The sequence below is a fragment of the Leptidea sinapis genome, chromosome 20 (genome assembly GCF_905404315.1).
Source record: "Leptidea sinapis chromosome 20, ilLepSina1.1, whole genome shotgun sequence".
Lineage (NCBI taxonomy): Eukaryota > Metazoa > Arthropoda > Insecta > Lepidoptera > Pieridae > Leptidea > Leptidea sinapis.
Window position 1 is genome coordinate 13892194 of NC_066284.1, and position 18555 is coordinate 13910748.

Genomic DNA, 18555 nt, shown 5'->3' on the forward strand with positions numbered 1-18555 from the left:
ATGGCTGCTTTGGACGATATCTGTGCCGGGTTGTGAGGAAGGAGCTATCGCCTCGGTGTCATCATTGTGATGACACCGAGGAGGATACGGCCGATCACACCCTCCTGAATTGCGCCGCGTGGGAAACGAGGCGTGAAGACCTGAGGACAGTGATCGACCAAGACCTCTCGCTGCCTTGCATGGTCAAAAGCATGCTGGACAGCGAGGAGTCCTGGAAAGCGGCTTCCTCCTTCTGCGAGCACGTAATGCTACAGAAGGAGGAAGCCGAAAGAAACAGAGAGAGGGCATCAGTTGCCCTTCAGAGGGCAACAGGGCGGGGCAGGAGGGGGAGAGGGGTCCAAGAAGACCTCTCAACCCCAGCCCCTAGCAGCCAGTAGAGGGCCACTGATGGCCTCTTCCCCGAGGTTCTCCGGTGAAATGCCCTGCAAAGATCCCGGAGAACCTCTCAAAAAGGGGAACTCTCTGCTTTCGAGGAGGTTTTAGTGGGTATTACCAAACTTGGCCAACTTCTAGCTACGTAGAAGATGGTCTAAGTGGTTGAGTCCCACACTCCCTGTGCCACATAGTGCACAGGGGTAGTACGTAAATGTATTTCCTCCTCGTTAAATAATAAAAAAAAAAGGTTAGGTTAACGTAACCTACGTTAGGTTGAAGTCGTTGTGCGGTCGTAGTGGCAACATCGTTTTAACTTCGCTCCGCGTTCACGATGGCTTTTGGTGTGTATATAGCTTGTGTGTATATACTTGCTATATATCAAAAGACGCGCCTTTTTACGGCGAATACAGTGGTGTAACTAGTTTTCTTTCGAGCGTTCGGTAAATTATTTATCGACATCGACATCTGAAGTGATAGTGACACATAGTTTGGGTGTGGTTTACTCGCTGGAAGTTGCGGTAACCCCCCTGTTTTTAGTGTTTGTGAGGTGCACCAGGCTCTGGTAGACACGTGAGTGCTTTTAAATTCAAAATCGGACCACAAATACGGCCGTGAGAATTTTTAATTTGAAGTAAATATTATATGTTTTTACTTCACTGTGTATAAATTAATCAGTTAAGTGCTATATATCGTTGAGATCGCCGTTTCAAGACGAATCCAATGATATATCGTTTGTTAATATCAGACCTATACAAAGGGAAATAGCCATTTCCTTTGTTCCGAGTTGCGATGTCAGAGCGTCGCGGTGTCGCTAGTGTCGCATTCCCGCGAGACCCGCGGCGAGCGCGGCTCGCGTTTCTCTCTGTGGCGCCGAGCAGCGACGCTGACAGTGTGCTGAATTAGAGGACACTAGCGTAGTGGTAACACTTAGATATAAGTAGTTAATAAGAACTGTGTGCTTAGATACTTTATAGTAGGTTTAGTGTTTAGATATAATTTATTTATTAATTAGTATATATTGATAGTTAGTAAGTTATGTCATAATTTTTTTTCCCGTGTGTTTATCTGTTTCCATTGTTGCCTGTAGCTTGTAAACCTGCAACAATGGACACGGATAGTTTAAACGAGTCCAGCTGCTCGGAATATGGTGCTGGCCGCAAACGGTCCTTTTATAAACGGTCGAGTAATTCCGGCCAAAACTCGGCTACAGAGACCGAGGCATCGGTGGAGAGGAGGGCCAAGCAAGCCAAAAAAAGGCTGCTGGTCACTCAACAGGGTTGGCTCAGGCCAAAAAAGCCTAACTATCGGGTAAGGAAAGTGAAATTGAGAGAGAGATGGAGAAGAAGCTCAGGGGTTTTCCGAAAGCCTGCTGCTGTTGAGCTTGATGCCGAACCTGGAATCTCGGATGGAATTCTAGGCAAGGACCTGGAGAGGATGGCGGGGTTCGAAATCCTGCAACGGGCGAATAAGCGGTCCCAGAAGATCCTGGACATCGCCTTAAGGTCGGGCATCCTGAAGGGTGGCTACGTGCGCGACCTTAAGATTGCCGCCAAAGATATGGCGGAGATGGTTGAGGTCCTGACAGCAAGGACCGCAGAAGAGGAGTCGCGGCAGCTCCGCGATGAAGCGCGGCGGTTGTCGAACGACAACAACCGCCTGAGAGCGCGGGTCACTGACCTTGAGAACGACCTGAAGGCTATACGCAGGGAGTTCTCGGAACGCAAGACTGTGGAGGACACAGTGGTGGCGGAGGCTCCATCCTCGGAGGGAGCCATCATCAAGAAGGTGGTCGAAGGCTTGAAGGGTGACCTGGTGACAACCATCGGGGAGATGATGGACGCCAAGCTGGCCGGTATCGAAGACCGGTTGCTGCCGGCACCGGTGGTCCGGCCGCCCCTGGCAGCTGCCACCAGACAGGTCGAGCGAAGCACTAGAGAGGAAGCTCCCCAGGGCCCCCCTGTCCCAGCGGCAAATCCTCCAGCCGATTCGTGGACCAAGGTGGCGGCGAGGGGAAAAAAAAAGAGGACGCAGCCTGCTCCAACAACGGTCAACACGACGTTGACCGCGCCGGCTAATCCGGCTCCGCAGGCGCAGGCTGGAATCCGCCGGATACGTGCGGTTGAGTCCACCAAGCCAGTGGAGCCGGTGAAGTCGGTGAAGCCGACAAAGGGAGATGGGCTGGCAGGATCGCTCAAAGCGAAGGAGAGCCTCAGGCCACCTTCAACTGCAGCGGTGGTCATCACCCTGTCCAAGGATGCGGTAGCGGGGGGCGCAACGTATGCTTGGGCACTCACCGCTGCTAAGCAGCGGGTCAGCTTGGCGGACATAGGGGTGAAGGAGGTCCGCACAAGGAAAACGGCCCTGGGAAGCCGAATCCTTGAAATTGGGGGGCCCGAGCGGTCTCAGCAAGCTGATAGGCTTGCTGAGGAAATACGGGGAGCCTTAGCAGGGATTGCGACTGTCAACCGGCCTGTGAAATCCGTTGATATACGGATCAACGGGCTGGAAGACAGCGTGACACTAGATGACGTGGTGGGGGCTGTTGCTGCCAGGGGGAATGTTCCCCGCGAACATGTGCGTGTGGGGCGTATCTCCATGGGCAGCACGATAGTAAAGTGCCCCACCACAGCAGCAAAGGCGATATTGCAGGATCGCCTTTGTATCGGATGGAGCACCGTACGGGTCACCCTCCTTGAGGCTAGGCCTTTACGGTGTTTCCGGTGTTACGGCATCGGACATGGCAGTGCAACGTGCACTGCAAAGGACCGCAGCGGCCTATGTTGCCGCTGTGGTAAGGCAGGGCACCTCGCACAAAGTTGCACCGAGGAGCCAAGGTGCGACGTCTGTGCCGATGCCGGAGCACCCGCAGGACACCGCATGGGGGGGCGGAGGTGCAACCCCCCGCTAATTAAAAGGAACACATCGAGAACGGGGGTGCCGGCCCCCGCCATGTCCATGGAACCGAGTGCACCGAGCGCGCCCACCAGGAGGGTACGGTTGCTCCTCAGGGGGAGCTTGAACAAATGTCGTCGTAATGGACGGTACGACACCACCACCGTAATTGGGCGGCGGACTCTCATGGCTTGGTCGCAATTGTTGCACGGTCAGGGGGTCCGCCCCTGATAGCTCGGGAAAGGGGGGATGGCTTTGTCGTAGCAGACTGGGGCCCTCTAACAGTGGTGGGGGTATATTTTTCCCCTAACAGACCTCTGTGGGAGTTTGAGGGCTTCCTGGGCTGCCTTGGGCCGGCCATCAGGAGGGCCAGGTCCCGCCTCATATTGGCCATGGGGGACTTCAACTGTCGCTCACGCAGTTGGGGCGACACCATGACCGGAGTTCGGGGTGCTCCCTTGGTGGCATGGGCGGCTGAGCTGGGTCTCGTCGTTCTTAACACTGGGGGAGTAGCGACGTGCATGAGGCCTCAGGGGGCATCGATAGTTGACATTACCCTCGCCTCCCCTGAGGCGTCGTGCAGGGTCACTGGCTGGCGGGTGGTGGAGGATGTGGAGACCCTGTCGGACCATAGGTACATCCGACTGGGGGTCCTCACATCTAGCTGCTGCCCGGCTCCTGGGGTCCCACTGGAGGGGGTGAACTCGGCCTTCCCGAGATGGGTGATTAGTCACCTTGATCGAGAATTGGCCGAGGAGTCGGCGATCTTAAGATCGTGGCTGAGGCCCGGAAGCCCAGCTATGACGAATGACGTGGAAGCGCTGGCTCTTGACTTTAAGAGGGTGATGAAGTCCCTCTCAGACTCTTCGATGCCACGTTGGAAGAGGGCCCCGCGCAGGACGGCTGTTTTCTGGTGGTCACAGGAGCTCCAGCACCGAAAGCATAGGGGCCCGTAGGGCCTATCTGCGGAGTCGGCGTCGGAGAGGCGACACGCCTGAAATAATGGAGGGCCTTCGAACGCTATATTATGACCGAAAGAGGGCTCTCCAGTCTGCGATCAGGCAGGCTAAAGAGAAGGCCTATGAGGACCTTATCGATGGCCTGGAGAGGGACCCGTGGGGGCGCCCTTACCATTCAGCTCGAAACAAGTTGAAGGGTGGGGGGGCTCCGCTCACGGAGGTCTTGGAGCCAGCGCTTGTAGAGGAAGTGGTCGCGGGGCTCTTCCCCACCGCAGTGGACCTGATCCCGCCCAGGATGCGGGAGGGGGAGGTTGTGGAAGAGGCGACAGGGGAGGTCCAGGGCGTGACAGATGTGGAATTGGGCCTCTGCCTTGATCGCCTCAAGACAAGGAGGAAGGCTCCGGGCCCGGACGGTATCCACGGCCGTGTCCTGGCCCTGGCCTTCCCACATGTCGAGGGGGAACTCCGGGGACTGTTCGACAAATGTCTTAATGTCGGGCGGTTCCCGGAAGTATGGAAGGAGGGACGCCTATGCCTCATCAAAAAGGAGGGTAGGCCGAATAGTGAAGGACTACCTGGTTGGGCGCCGGGTGGCCTACGTGGCGGCAGATGGGAGGATGAGGCGGCGTCCCGTATAGTGCGGAGTCCCGCAGGGGTCGGTGCTGGGTCCGCTCCTCTGGAACATGGGCTACGACTGGGTGTTGCGAGGTGCGCTTCTACCCAAGATGCGCATATTATGCGCCTTAAGTTTGTCGGGCACTCTTCTTCCGCAAGACGGATCCTGATTACCGGCCACCACGCGCCATCGAAGGCTCCCTCTATGTCTAGCGATATCATTGTAATTATTTTATGTTGCGCAAGCTTTGTACTTATTTGATTAATTAGGACATAGAGAGAGTCCTTGGTGCTCTTCTGGGGCATGAAACCATACTGTTGTTTGCTAAGTCGAGGTAGAATGTGCCATTTTAATCTGCTTATCAACATCTTTTCAAGGATCTTACCCATTATTGGCAGGAGCCCAATCGGTCGATAAGACTTTGGCTCTGTATAGCTTTCTTTCCCGGGTTTCCTGAGCGTTATTATTGTTGCCTTTTTCCACATGACCGGGAAGTGGCTTAATTGCAAGCATCTGTTCGCTAGTGCTAGGAAAATTTCTGGGTCATGGTTTATGGCGTGTTGACATATATCAGCAGTCAGTCCATCGGAGCCTGGGGCTTTCTTGGGATTGAAGCTCATTGTGGCTACTGCAAGTTCTGTCTGTGTAAACAATGGGTCATAGTATCCATCATGATCCGATATGTTTACTTGCGCAGCCTTCTTCCTGATGCTTCTATGATCCTCGTTTTCACTGTTTTCGTCATCTACAGGGAAAAATGTTGTGGCTATCAGTTCCGCTGATTCCTTTTGGCCTAGCGATTTGCCGTCTTTTATAAGAGGTACGTCTTCTTCTCTTTTTTCCACTTTTTCCCTGACCCTGTAGATTCCTTCCCAGACTCCTTCTCTGTCTTGCTTTCCGCAAAACTGCTTCCAGCTGTCAATTCTCCGCTGTTGTGCCGTAAGTTCGTATTTTTCTATCGCATCAAGGTACTCGCGAACGACTTTTTTCCGTCGGACCTGTGCAGCGAATCGTACTCTGCGCCTCTTGGTGAGCGCTTCCGACTTCCGACTGGCGAGTTCTTCATTCCACCATGGCAATGTAGGTGTTATTTTGTTAGTTTTAGGTGGTATACTTTCATTACTTACATCTATTGTTACTTGTGTATACTTGTCTACTATCTGATCTAGTTGTGTTGTTGTGTTAATTTTGTTAATTTGATATGTGTTAATGTTATTTTCCTTTAGCAACTTACCCACTTTCTCATGAACGCGGGTCCAGTTCGCTTTCTTGCTATTATACCTGCGTGTAGTCCTGTTAATAGTGCTGCCTTTAGATTTGGTAAGTCGGATATTGAATATAATTGTATTGTGGTTGGAACTCGTCAGGTTTGTGTCGACTCTCCAGCCCTCGATTCTGTTGCACAGGTCCTGTGTGCATGCTGTTATATCTACGATACTTGTATAAGATTTCCCACCACGGACGGTATCGTAAGTTGGGGTGTCGCCGTCGTTGAGTACCTGCAATCCTATTTCCTCTAATGTCCCAGCCATTTCATCGCCCCTCGCGTCCACTTGCAACCAGTGCAACCCCACCATACACACTTTGCGTTTGCATCGCCACCGATGACTATGTTGTGGCGAAGTAAAATGAGGCTACTATAATCTCCCAAGCTTTGGTCTTCATTTTTACTACGACGATGTTGTGAGTTGTGTATTCTGTGTATTGGGTGACATCTATATCATTGTCAAAGACCGCAATAGCCGCTTTCACAACACCGTCGTTTTTGTCTACGCATTGGAAGATCCTTACTCCATTATAGTGCCGCATTTTACCCAATCCGCCCACATAAGGCATCTTTGATCTAGTGGCCTCTATTATTAATTCTTCGGTCGCGAGTCGCTTGCGCTGGAGGTTCGCTTGCGCCACAGTATATGGTCTGGTTCTTGTTTGTGGGCCTGGTACAACCTTAGCAGTAGGCTATGGTTGCCCTGGCCAGAGCCTCCCATCTCTTACGTATCGGGCAATCATTGCTAAAGGCATTGTGGTCGACCTTATCTGTTTTGGCTTTGACACAGTTTGTACACGATGGGGTGTCTGCGGTAAGCCAGTATTCGCACTTACTTTCCATGTGATCGCCTCCGCAGTGGCTATACTTCTCTTGTGTTTCTTTGCAGTCCTCCGTCCATGGCCATAGCCTAGGCACATAGAGCATTGGACCAACGGTGACTGGTCCATAACTCTAACCCGCTGCAGATCTATATGAACTGCTTCAACCTCAACCAGGCGCCTCCATAGCTTCGGAGAAACCCTAGCGATGAGATGGCTTGTAAGTACGTTCCTCGTGCGTTTTTTATAAGCTATCTGTATTCTTTCATCATCTTTATCCAGACCGTCGAATATGCTTTTATTTTGATTGGTTAGGTTAGGTTAGGTTAGGTTAGGTTAGGTATTTTTTTTTTAAATGCACCCGCCATCACAGGGTGTTGTTGCTTTACCCCTAATATAATCAGGGACATTTTATACTTTATTTTATTTAAATACTATAATATATGTATAATTATTTTACAATTTTACTACCAAATACTAGCTCTTATTTCTATTTACAACTTTCTGTCCTATTTGTAGCAAGTATTCTAAAAATAGGTATTTTAATTTCTTATCGCTAATTAGTATACTTAGATTGTCCTTACATATTTCTATTCCTATTTTACATTCAGTCTCGTACCTTTCCCTACAAAATACTGGGCACTCTGTCAGGATGGGTAGAACAGTCTCAGTCTTCGTCGAGTCACAGATACATGATGGGCTCTCCTTACACTTAAACCTGTGCAAATACTCTGAAAAACCCCCATGTCCAGTCAAAATTTGGGTAAGTGTACTGGTCAAAGTCATCTTTGTCAATGTGGAATACGCGATGATTGCGTCCGGGAAGAATATTTTCGTGACACCGCATTATAAATTGAGCGAATAACCTCGGTATGGAGGCCCCAGCTTACTCTTGCAGCCCGAGATAGCTGCCAGTAATAGCTCAAAGCCCGCTTGCTCACATTAGTGACGTGTGCGTTGAATGTTAGTCCGCTATCAATGATAAGCCCTAGTATTTTAATCTCTGGCGACATGCCAATGGTGATCCCGCCCATGCTCAGTCGTGGTATGTCATACTTGATCTTCCTTGTGATGAGCATTGCTTTTGTTTTTTGAGGTGCAAATTTAAGTTTATTTCGGACACCCCACTCCTGGACATAGGCGAGAGCAGCATTCGCACGGCGTTCAATTTCCAACGCGGAAACGGCGTAAAATACCAGGATCACGTCATCTGCAAACGCCTGGCTGTATTCTCCTAGTTTCTCTAATTCCTTTAGCAGCGGGTCCAAAAGGATGTTCCATAATAAGGGCCCACTTATGGAACCTTGTACGCAGCCTTTGTTTGTGCCCTTGGCGAACTCATTCCCTGCATATCTTACCCTCACCTTTCTGTCATCGAGATAGCTATCCATGACTCTGCGTAAGTTTACTGGGCACCTTTCCTCGGCTAATCTAAGTCTTATTGCCGGCCACCACGCACTATCAAAGGCGCCCTCTATGTCTAGGGACACCAAAGTAACGATCCTTTTTTCCGATAGCTTACCACGGATATAGTGAGTCAGGTCATAGAGGGCGTCTTCTGTGCTCCTTTGCTGCATAAAGCCATACTGTCGCTTGCTAATCCTGGAATGCAAATGCCATCTGAGTCTAGTGATGATCATCTTTTCGAAAATCTTCCCCAGTACCAATACTTCATCTCCTCTTGAGTCAGCACTAGAACTTCCCCACCAGGGGCTTTTTGCATTTATGTCACCTCCAGCGAGTAATTTTATCGGTTTTAGTTGCTGCTCAACGCGTTTGAGTTGATCAAGATACGGCTCAAGGGGTTGGTTTGGTTCAAAATAAACAGAGGCCACTCCTATATATTCCACGCCCAGTCTTATTTTGGCCACCGCGATGTTTTCCGTGGTTAGGTCAGGACACTGTGTAGCAGGTAAATCCTCATCAAATACTACAATTGCCGCCTTGACCGTATCGTTCCCGCTACCAGTACATTGGAATACTCTTGTCCCACCGTATTCCTCAATCCTTTTGCCACTTCCCACGTATGGCTCCTGGATCAACGCGACTGCTATTTTCAGCCTTTTTGCCTCCTGCAGAAGTTCTTGTGTGGCTAGTTTCTTTCTTTGGAGGTTAATTTGGGTCATAAGGTATTTGGTGTCACTGGGTTGCATATAGTCTCTACTGTTATTTGGTGCGCCTTTAGCAATATGCCGTTTTTGATCGGGCTAATGCATCCCACTTTCTACGAACGGGGCACTCTTCGCTGAATGCATTATGTTCGGCTTTTGGGTACCCCGCCTGCACACAGTTACAGCAAGATGGAGTTGCACCTGTGCTCCAGCCTGGGCATTTGTCTTTCTTATGAGGTCCGCCACAGTGGCTACACTTTTCCTCCTTTTCCTCACAATTTCGCCTCGTATGGCCGTATCCCAGACAAATGGAGCATTGCACCAGCGGCGTGAAGTCGTTTACTGCTACTTTTTGTAGATCTATGTGAACTGACCCAGCCGCTGTTGCACGCGCCCACACTCGTGGGGACACTCTTATTATGATGTGGCAAGCATGAGGATTTCTTGTTTTTCGTCTAAATCGGATCTCTATTCTGTGATCTCGCTCGTCAAAGCCGTCAAATATGTTTTTATTTTGTTTGACCAGCGCCTTTTTGATGTCGTCATCATTGTTGTAGCTCAAGACGTTTTTCATTATTATGAGGGGATCATGGTTCTTTGCATCTTCCACCGTCAGCCGATCTTTTGCTGTCCTAAGCCTTTCTTTCACCTTCTCCCTGTCCTCCTTTGTTCTACATCCTATGATGACTTTGCGGTCCTTGCCTTTCCTTACTCTCTCTACCTTTACCCATCCATCCTTAGCATCCACAGTGTCCCGAATGTCTTGAAGAACCTCTTCTCCTGTTTTTTCCTTATCTGTTGCGGTCACCACCACGGTGTGTAATGCCTCCCGTTCGATCGGCATACTTCTGGTGTTGCCGGACGTTATGCATGCATAGGATGCGGTGGAAGTGGTTGCTGCGATCTTCTCCAGAAATACTTCCTGTCGTTCTATAGCCCGGTTGAGATGTTCCACTTTTTCGGCGCTCTCTTTTACTAACGTACGATGTTCGGCCAGTGTAGAGAGAAGATGTGAGAAAATATCTTTGCCATTCTCTCTTTCTCCGTCCGCCTTCTCAACCCGGGGCTTTTCTTGTTCAGCCTCTTTGACTAACTGGTACAGTCGATCTATAGCGTTACCAACCTCCTGTTTGATGTCTGTCTTGAGATTCCTGGAGTTATTTAAATTCAGCTTAGCCCGGTTTAAACATGCTCTAGCCTCCGCTGTCCTGTTAGGATACACCGTACTTTTTGTTATAGTCTTTCCCAGTACTTCTGTGGTTGCTTTGTTCGCAGTCTGTTGTACTTTTGTGTCTTCTCCCTTTTTTAGTGGCGTCTTTGCGGCCACCGTTGAGCTTTTGCAGTTTACAGTTATTTTAACTCCTGACGAACCTATTTCCCCAGTCTCCCATTCTCCTATACTTTTACGGACCTTAGAGGGCGCGGTTGAGTTAGGCTTCACCGATGATTCAGGAGGCAGCGATTCACTTCGAGCACTAGATTTGGGCGTATGGTAACCAAACATCTCTTATTATTTCTATGCGGCTGTTTTAATTATGTGGGGGTAGCGTCAATTTTTTGTGTGTAATTTAACAAATAGCCGCAATTTGTATAAGTTGTATATTTTGAGGCTATTTGGAGTACTATATTTTAAAAGGTTGTGTTGGCGAGTTTGTACTTAGATATAAAAGTCTAACGTTGTAGAAGTTATATATAATGTAGTATTATTTATTTATTACACTCAATGTAATTGTCAATAATAAGAAATATAATTCTATACAGTAGAACCTTTCTCTAGCTTTATGTATGGTGTAGATCTATGTCAAGGAGAGTCAAAGGCCGTAAAAGCCTGGTCAGTACACCACGTCAAAGTAAACCTAACTAATACACTAATGTAATTAAAAAGTATAAATTAATATTAAATCTAAGTCCCGCTAACAAACCAAGGCACACTTATGTTCAATACGGCACCAAATTATTGAAACATGTAAAAAAAAATGTATATATATATATAAATCTTGAGCAGGAGTAGCCGGCGCCGAGTGTAACGGTGCAAATCGCGCCTCGCTACGATGCCTGGAAGCTGAGATATGACGTCCTCTAATATTCCAATATGGCGGCCAAAATGGCTGCCATAAGTCAAATTTCACTGTAACTCGGGTTCCAGACACCGCAGAAAGTCGTGCGATGACTCTCCGACCTCGGCTCAACTTGCTCTATGCGCCTACAAGGTTGGCTCTACTTTATAGAGTTTACAAAAATATTGAGTCCAAAGCTAAATAAACATATAGAGTAAACAAAGGGAATACTGCTACAAAAAATCTCGATTTCGTACGACCAAGGGAAACCGAGATATTTATGTTTTAATATTTTCAATATGGCGGCCAATATGGCCGACCTGGTAACTGCTTTTACTTAACTTCAGTATTAATAGACCAAAATGACCCAAGTTTGGGCTTGTTTTATAGATAATTTTGAGTTGAGTTTAAATTTATATACAAATAATTTTAGGTTTTACCCCCTGATTTTTAATTTCACAAAATCTATGTTTTTACACCAAACTTTAATTTTAAAAATACTTAATTGCAATAAGAAAATTTGAAAAAAAATTTAGACCAAGTCACACTAATTTTGTCTAATTTATAACACTAAAATTAGGTGTCTACTGCAAGGGCAACTACCCCCAAGTGTTCACCGCTAAATTTCAAAAATTCACAACTTTGCTATTATTGCACTGAAAATTTTGGAATTTGGAATATATTTTAAAAAGACTAATCTCTATATGGTACAATTTTAAAAAAGTGGTGTCACCGTTTTGAAGAGTTGTGAATTTTTGAAAATTTGACAAAATTTTGAACTTCAATAACTTATGAACTAATAATGGGATTTTAATTTTTTAACTTGCAGGCGTCTTCTCTTCTTATGGTGCGTCTATTGATGTCATCTGAAGCGATCTGGCACACGCGGATCAATGACCTCGTGGCCGCGTGGTAGTTGTTTTTTTGCCGATACTACCTCGGCTTTCAGCAACAAAAATCCAAATTAGTGTCAGGAGGATAAGACTCGTTAAGACGCAGCCGAAAACACTTTCAAAAGTATGTGTTGTCGATCTTGTTTCGGCAGCGTGATTTTTTGAAGTTATAAATTTTTGTAATTTTCACTTTATCACTCACTGTACTTCGAAATTTTTATTGATTTTAAAACTGTTTAGCCCACCTTATAGATCTCCCTTTCCTGCGTTTTTTGGTGTATCACACACCAAGGTACGCGAAAAATTTTCCAAACTTTAGAATTTTCTAAGTTATTTTTGTAACACTTAGAACGCGGAACAACTCTGGACGTGTGTTATCGCTTCAGAGGGCCTTAGCGAAACTGGGTTAGGTTATGTTAGGTTCAGATGTGGAACTGGGCCTCTGCCTTGATCGCCTCAAGACAAGGAAGAAGGCTCCGGACCCCGACGCTATCCACGGCCGTGTCCTGGCCCTGGCCTTCCTACATGTCGAGGGGGAACTCCGGGGACTGTTCGACAAATGTCTTAATGTCGGGCGGTTCCCGGAAGTATGGAAGGAGGGACGCCTATGCCTCATCAAAAAGGAGGGTAGGCCAATTGATTCTCCAGCGGCTTACCGACCTATAGTCTTGCTAGATGATGTTGGGAAGCTGCTGGAATGGATAGTGGCCTCACGCCTAAGTCGCCACCTCTCTGCCGAGGGCCCGGACTTGTCCGAACACCAGTTCGGTTTTAGGAAGGGCCGCTCGACGCTTGACGCCCTCACCGAGCTGAGGGCTCATGTTGAGAGTGTGGTGGCGGATGGTGAGAGGGCGTTGGCGGTCTCCCTGGACATAGCCAACGCCTTCAACAGTCTCCCGTTCGGCGTAATTGCTGAGGCACTCGACTTCTTCGAGGTGCCCTGGTACTTGCGCCGAATTGTGAAGGACTACCTGGTTGGGCGCCGGGTAGCCTACGTGGCGGGAGACGGGAGGATGAGGCGGCGTCCCGTAGAGTGCGGAGTCCCGCAGGGGTCAGTGCTGGGTCCGCTCCTCTGGAACATGGGCTACGACTGGGTGTTGCGAGGTGCGCTTCTACCCAAGATGCGCATCTTCTGCTATGCAGACGACACCCTGGTGGTGGCCCAGGGGGGGTCTTTTGGGGAGGCAGCCTTACTGGCGTCGGTCGGGACCTCCCTTGTTGTCGAGCGGATCAGGCTGTTGGGGCTCAGGGTGGCGTTAAGTAAAACGGACGCCATCCTGTTCCACGGCCCAAGGAGGGGCCACCTCCTGGCGCTTTCATCGAGGTGAACGGAGTGCGTGTCCCCGTGGCCCCTTGCATGAGGTACCTAGGCCTTGTGCTGGATGGCCGCTGGGGCTTTGAGGCGCACTTCAGGCACCTCGGAGAGAGATTGGTTGGGGCGGCTGGAGCTCTCGCGCGTTTATTACCAAACGCGGGGGGGCCGTCCCAAAGCGTCAGGAGGCTGTATAGCGGGGTCCTGAAGAACATGGCTCTGTATGGGGCCCCCATCTGGGCAGATGCCTTAAACAGAAAAGGCAATGGGTCACTCCTCCGCAGGCCGCAGCGAGTGATAGCGAACCGCATAGCCAGGTGCTATCGGACGGTATCATTTGATGCGGCTTGCGTTATTGCGGGCACTCCGCCCTGTGCCTTGGAGGCTCGCATGAGCGCCGCCCTATACCGCCTTAAGGCGGAAATGGGCGGCGAAACGTGGAGGGAGCGCGAGGCGTCTATAAGGCGCGCGGCTGACGCTGCCATTATGCGGCAGTGGCGGGAGGAACTTGAGTCCTCCCAAGTGGGCGCGCGCACTATAGGCGCCATTCTTCCAGTCCTAAGCGACTGGAAGAAAAGACGAAAAGGAGATATCTCCTTCCGCCTGGCACAGGTGTTGTCGGGCCATGGCTGCTTTGGACGATATCTGTGCCGGGTTGTGAGGAAGGAGCTATCGCCTCGGTGTCATCACTGTGATGACACCGAGGAGGATACGGCCGATCACACCCTTCGGGATTGCGTCGTGTGGGAAACGAGGCGTCAAGACCTGAGGTCAGTGATCGGCCAGGACCTCTCACTGCCTGGCATGGTCAACAGCATGCTGGGCAGTGAAGAGGCTTGGAAGGCGGCTTCTTACTTCTGCGAGCACGTAATGCTACAGAAGGAGGAAGCCGAAAGAAACAGAGAGAGGGCGTCAGTTGCCCTCCAGAGGGCAGCAGGGCGGGGCTGGAGGGGGAGAGGGGTCCAAGAAGACCTCTCAACCCCAGCCCCTAGCAGCCAGTAGAGGGCCACTGATGGCCTCTTCCCCGAGGTTCTCCGGTGAAATGCCCTGCAAAGATCCCGGAGAACCTCTCAAAAAGGGGAACTCTCTGCTTTCGAGGAGGTTTTAGTTGGTATTACCAAACTTGGCCAACTTCTTGCTATGTAGAAGATGGTCTAAGTGGTTGAGTCCCACTCTCCCTGTGCCACATAGTGCACGGGGGTAGTACGTAAAAGTATTTCCTCCTCGTTAAAAAAAAAGGTTAGGTTAGGTTAGGTTTTTTTTTTTTTTTTGAATGCACCCGCATCCGCCGCCATGTTGCTTTACCCCTAACATAATCAGGGACGTTGCGTTCTTTATTTTATTATAATAGTATACATATTTTTTTTTTTACAAATTTAATACTAATAACTACTAGGCCTTATATCTATTTACAACTTTTTGTACCATTTATATCTAAGAATAGGTTATGTTTCAATGTTATCTACTTATTGTCTATATATATTTTTTTTATATATTACAAATATTGCAGAGGCATATATGGCCCCTTATTTCCATTTTTTACTTTATAGCACTCTTCTAGCTTATTATTAGGATCTTAACTATTACAATTACAATTTTTTATACATTTAATTAACTTATTCTCTATCTTCTAATGCTTTACACAAATGCTACACGATATCATTAATCATAATTTAATCACTTTTATTTCTGTTAATCACCCTTTGACATAGTTTCACACAGTATTCTATAAAAATTTGTCTATTTTTGCTGTTCATAAGGGTACTAATGGAATTAATTGTAAGTTTTATATCTAGTAACTGTTCGATATCAAATCTTTCTCGCATAAAAACTGGACAGCTTAGCAAAATATGTGGCACCGTTTCTGCTTCGTCAGGATCACAGATGCAAGATGGGCTCTCACTGCATTTGAAGCGGTTCAAATACTGAGCGAATCCGCCGTGCCCTGTCATAATCTGCGTTGTTATATTAGTCGGTACATGCTTCCTAACTATTCGGTATGCCTCCACTGCGTCCGGGAATAATATCTTTGTTATGGAGGCTGTTTCCTCCCCCTTGTATCTTTGGTTCCACTCGTCAAGAGTATCCTCTCGAAGGCTACGCCTAATGAATGAGATCGGACACATGTCGTAGTCTGGCCTCCGCTTAGAATTAAAAGCAGCATCTTTTGCCAATTCATGGGCTCTCTCATTCCCCGCCAAGCCTGCGTGAGCTTTTATCCAAAACAGGTCAACCGTTTTGTTCTGAAGGAATGTAGATCTCAGATTTTCTCTGGCTTCTACGGCTAGGGGATGTAGAGAATTGTTATTCACAATAGTCATAAGGGCTGCCATTGAGTCACTAAAGATCCCAAATGACTGCCCCACGGCCATCCCGATCTCTCTAGTTGCTCTGCATATCGCCAAGAGCTCAGCCTGGTATACGGTTGCGTATCTGGGTAGGACAAGCTTGAGAGCCCTGGTCTCGGTGTTTCCGCTCCAAAAGGATATGGAGGCACCAACCTTTCCTTCAATCTTGCTACCATCCGTAAAGATACGGATGTCATGTTCATTCTGAGCATCAAATTTCTCTTGATCTATCAGGTTCTTGACCTTCAGATCAATATGCAGAGCAGGATGTGGGGATTCTTTGACAGAGGCAACATGTTCTATTTCTCTATCACAGAGTTTGGAATATGATCTACCCTTTTTGATCTCGTACAGAGAAGCCGCCTCTAGATTTCGAAGATCGAGTGGAAGGATCCCTGTCAGGAGTAGTGCGGAATTTAGAGAAACAGTTCGGTAGGCTTTGCACATTTTTTGGGTGATTCCACGTTGAACAGTGCCCAGCTGTTTTCTGACTCCTAATTTTTTGGCTTTTTGGTGGCTACTTCCTTTTTCAGTATCTCCAGTTTCTCAGACCACCAAGACACCCTCAGAACCTCAAAGGATTTCCTTAAAGGCATTGAATGGGTACATGCTTCATTGATAAAGTTTGTATATTTATTTACTGTTTCATCTATTTGTTCTGTTGTTGTGAAGTTGTGTATGGTAGTTGTGGTGATATGGTTTGCTTGCATCAATTGACTAAGCTTCGAACTGTTATGAACAATTGTTATACGAGGTAAATTGCCGAGTTAACATATTAGTTTTATATAAAAGCGATAGCCGCCACGCGGTGCGGAGAGTTGGCTACACTCGGTCTTGTGAGTAAGTTCTGTATAAAATTGTGTGTGGAAATTAAAGTAATTCGGGAGTCAAAAAGTGTTTTTTTAAAAAGGCCACCAGCGCGTCCATCCTAACAAAAATGGTGTCAGAAGTGTGATTTCGGGAAGGCCTATAGTTAGGGAAGACCTGGAATCAAGGATAAAGAGCTACGCCTGGATCCTGTAAGAGATAGCTATTAAGTCTTAGCCTTGTAGTTGCAAGCCAGCATCTCTTAAACACCTCCTAACAGTTGATCGACGATAAGCCTCCGCTATCAAGCGTGAGGCCGCATCACCTGCCTAGTTCCACCACATCAGACCTCCGACCAGTGACCTGAGGGTCACCTGCAGCTATCCTCCCCGTGACCGTCCCACGGAGAATATCAGGTCATTGAACGAGTATGAAGATTTTATTAATTCTGTGAGTTATTTCCAATCTTTACTAAAAGTCCTAAAGTGAATAATCTTTCAGTGAATTTCAAAGTGAATGGTGAATTTCTATTTTATTTCTCAAGATTTATTTTCAAGATTCAGAACTTTATTTACAATTTGATTTCATAATTTTAAATGTCATTTTGAAAGTAAAAAGATCTTACTTTTTACAATTGTTACTATTTTATACAGCTTATATTTTAAATTTTATTGTGTGTTTATAATTTTGTCTGTGTGTTCTGATGGTCTGTACGCTTTTGTTATTTTATTAATTACTAATAACTAAAACAATTAAACCGGAACAGTCTGTAGAAGTCGATTCAAATAGCGACTCAGACAGTTCTCTTTCAGAAGCGACACCCCAAATGCCAAAAATTAAAATGAGTGAAAAACTCACACTCTCATTTTTGACGAAGTTCATCAAACCATACAATGGGGATCGCGAATCACTTCCTGCATTTTTAACGAATTGTGAAAATGAAATTTCTTTAGCAAGTACAGAACAACAGAACGTTCTTTTTAAATATATCGTGTCACAACTTGAGGGGAAAGCTCAATTAGCTTGTTGTCTAAAGAAATTTGGAAGTTGGCCCGAAATTAAACAGTTTTTAAAATCAACTTTCGGAGAAAAGAAACACTCAACTCATTTATTACTTGATCTGCAGAACTGCAAACAACTTCCCAATGAAGATGTGACGCAATATTCATTGAGGATTGAATCCTGTCTCACACGGCTTCAATCTGATATACATTATAGTTGTGAGAGTGATAAAGAACTCATCGGTAGAATTGCTGCAATGGAAGACTTAGCTCTCAACACATTTTTATTAGGCATGATTTCAAACTTTTCACACATTGTGCGCTGTAGAAACCCCAAAACTCTCTCCGACGCGATAACTCACGCGATAGAAGAGGAGAAGTTATTTAACTTAAATAAATTATCACAGAAATCTTCTAAATATTGTACTATATGTAATAAAAATGGTCATTCAATATCTGAGTGCTATAAAAATAAGAATAGACATACAAAGTCTCATAAAGTTAATAATTATAATTCGCATCCTTCTAATTATAATCAAAGTTATAATAACTTTTCAAACAATAATTCTTACAACGGTAACAAAGTATGCGTTTATTGTAAGAAGCGCGGTCACTTGATCGGTGAGTGTCACACGCTCAAGCATAAGAATGCCCAGCGAAATTTGAAACTTTCCCATGCACCGAATCGGACCGCATTCGCACCGAAAGGTAATAATTCCCATGTGAATATTATTGATGTAGATGGATGTAATGATAATCAAGACCTTTTAAACTAAAAAGGGCTTCAGTTCCGTGTCTATCGAAGCCTTGTCATATTAAAAATGACACGAAAAAAAATTATGTTCCTAAAGTTTCTACTTTTCCCCGTGTTCCTAAGTTTTATAAATCACGGTCAACATTAAATAATAGCAAAAGTCATAATAAAAGGTTTAATTGTAATACTGAGCGTTCTGATTTTGAAGGACATTTGCCCTGTGGTCAATCCATAGTTGCACAGAGTAATGTTCCTCATAGAGTAAATAATAATCGGAAATTATTTTATAAAACTCAGTCTTCTTATAGGTTTAAACAAACTGAATCTTCTGATTCTCAAGGA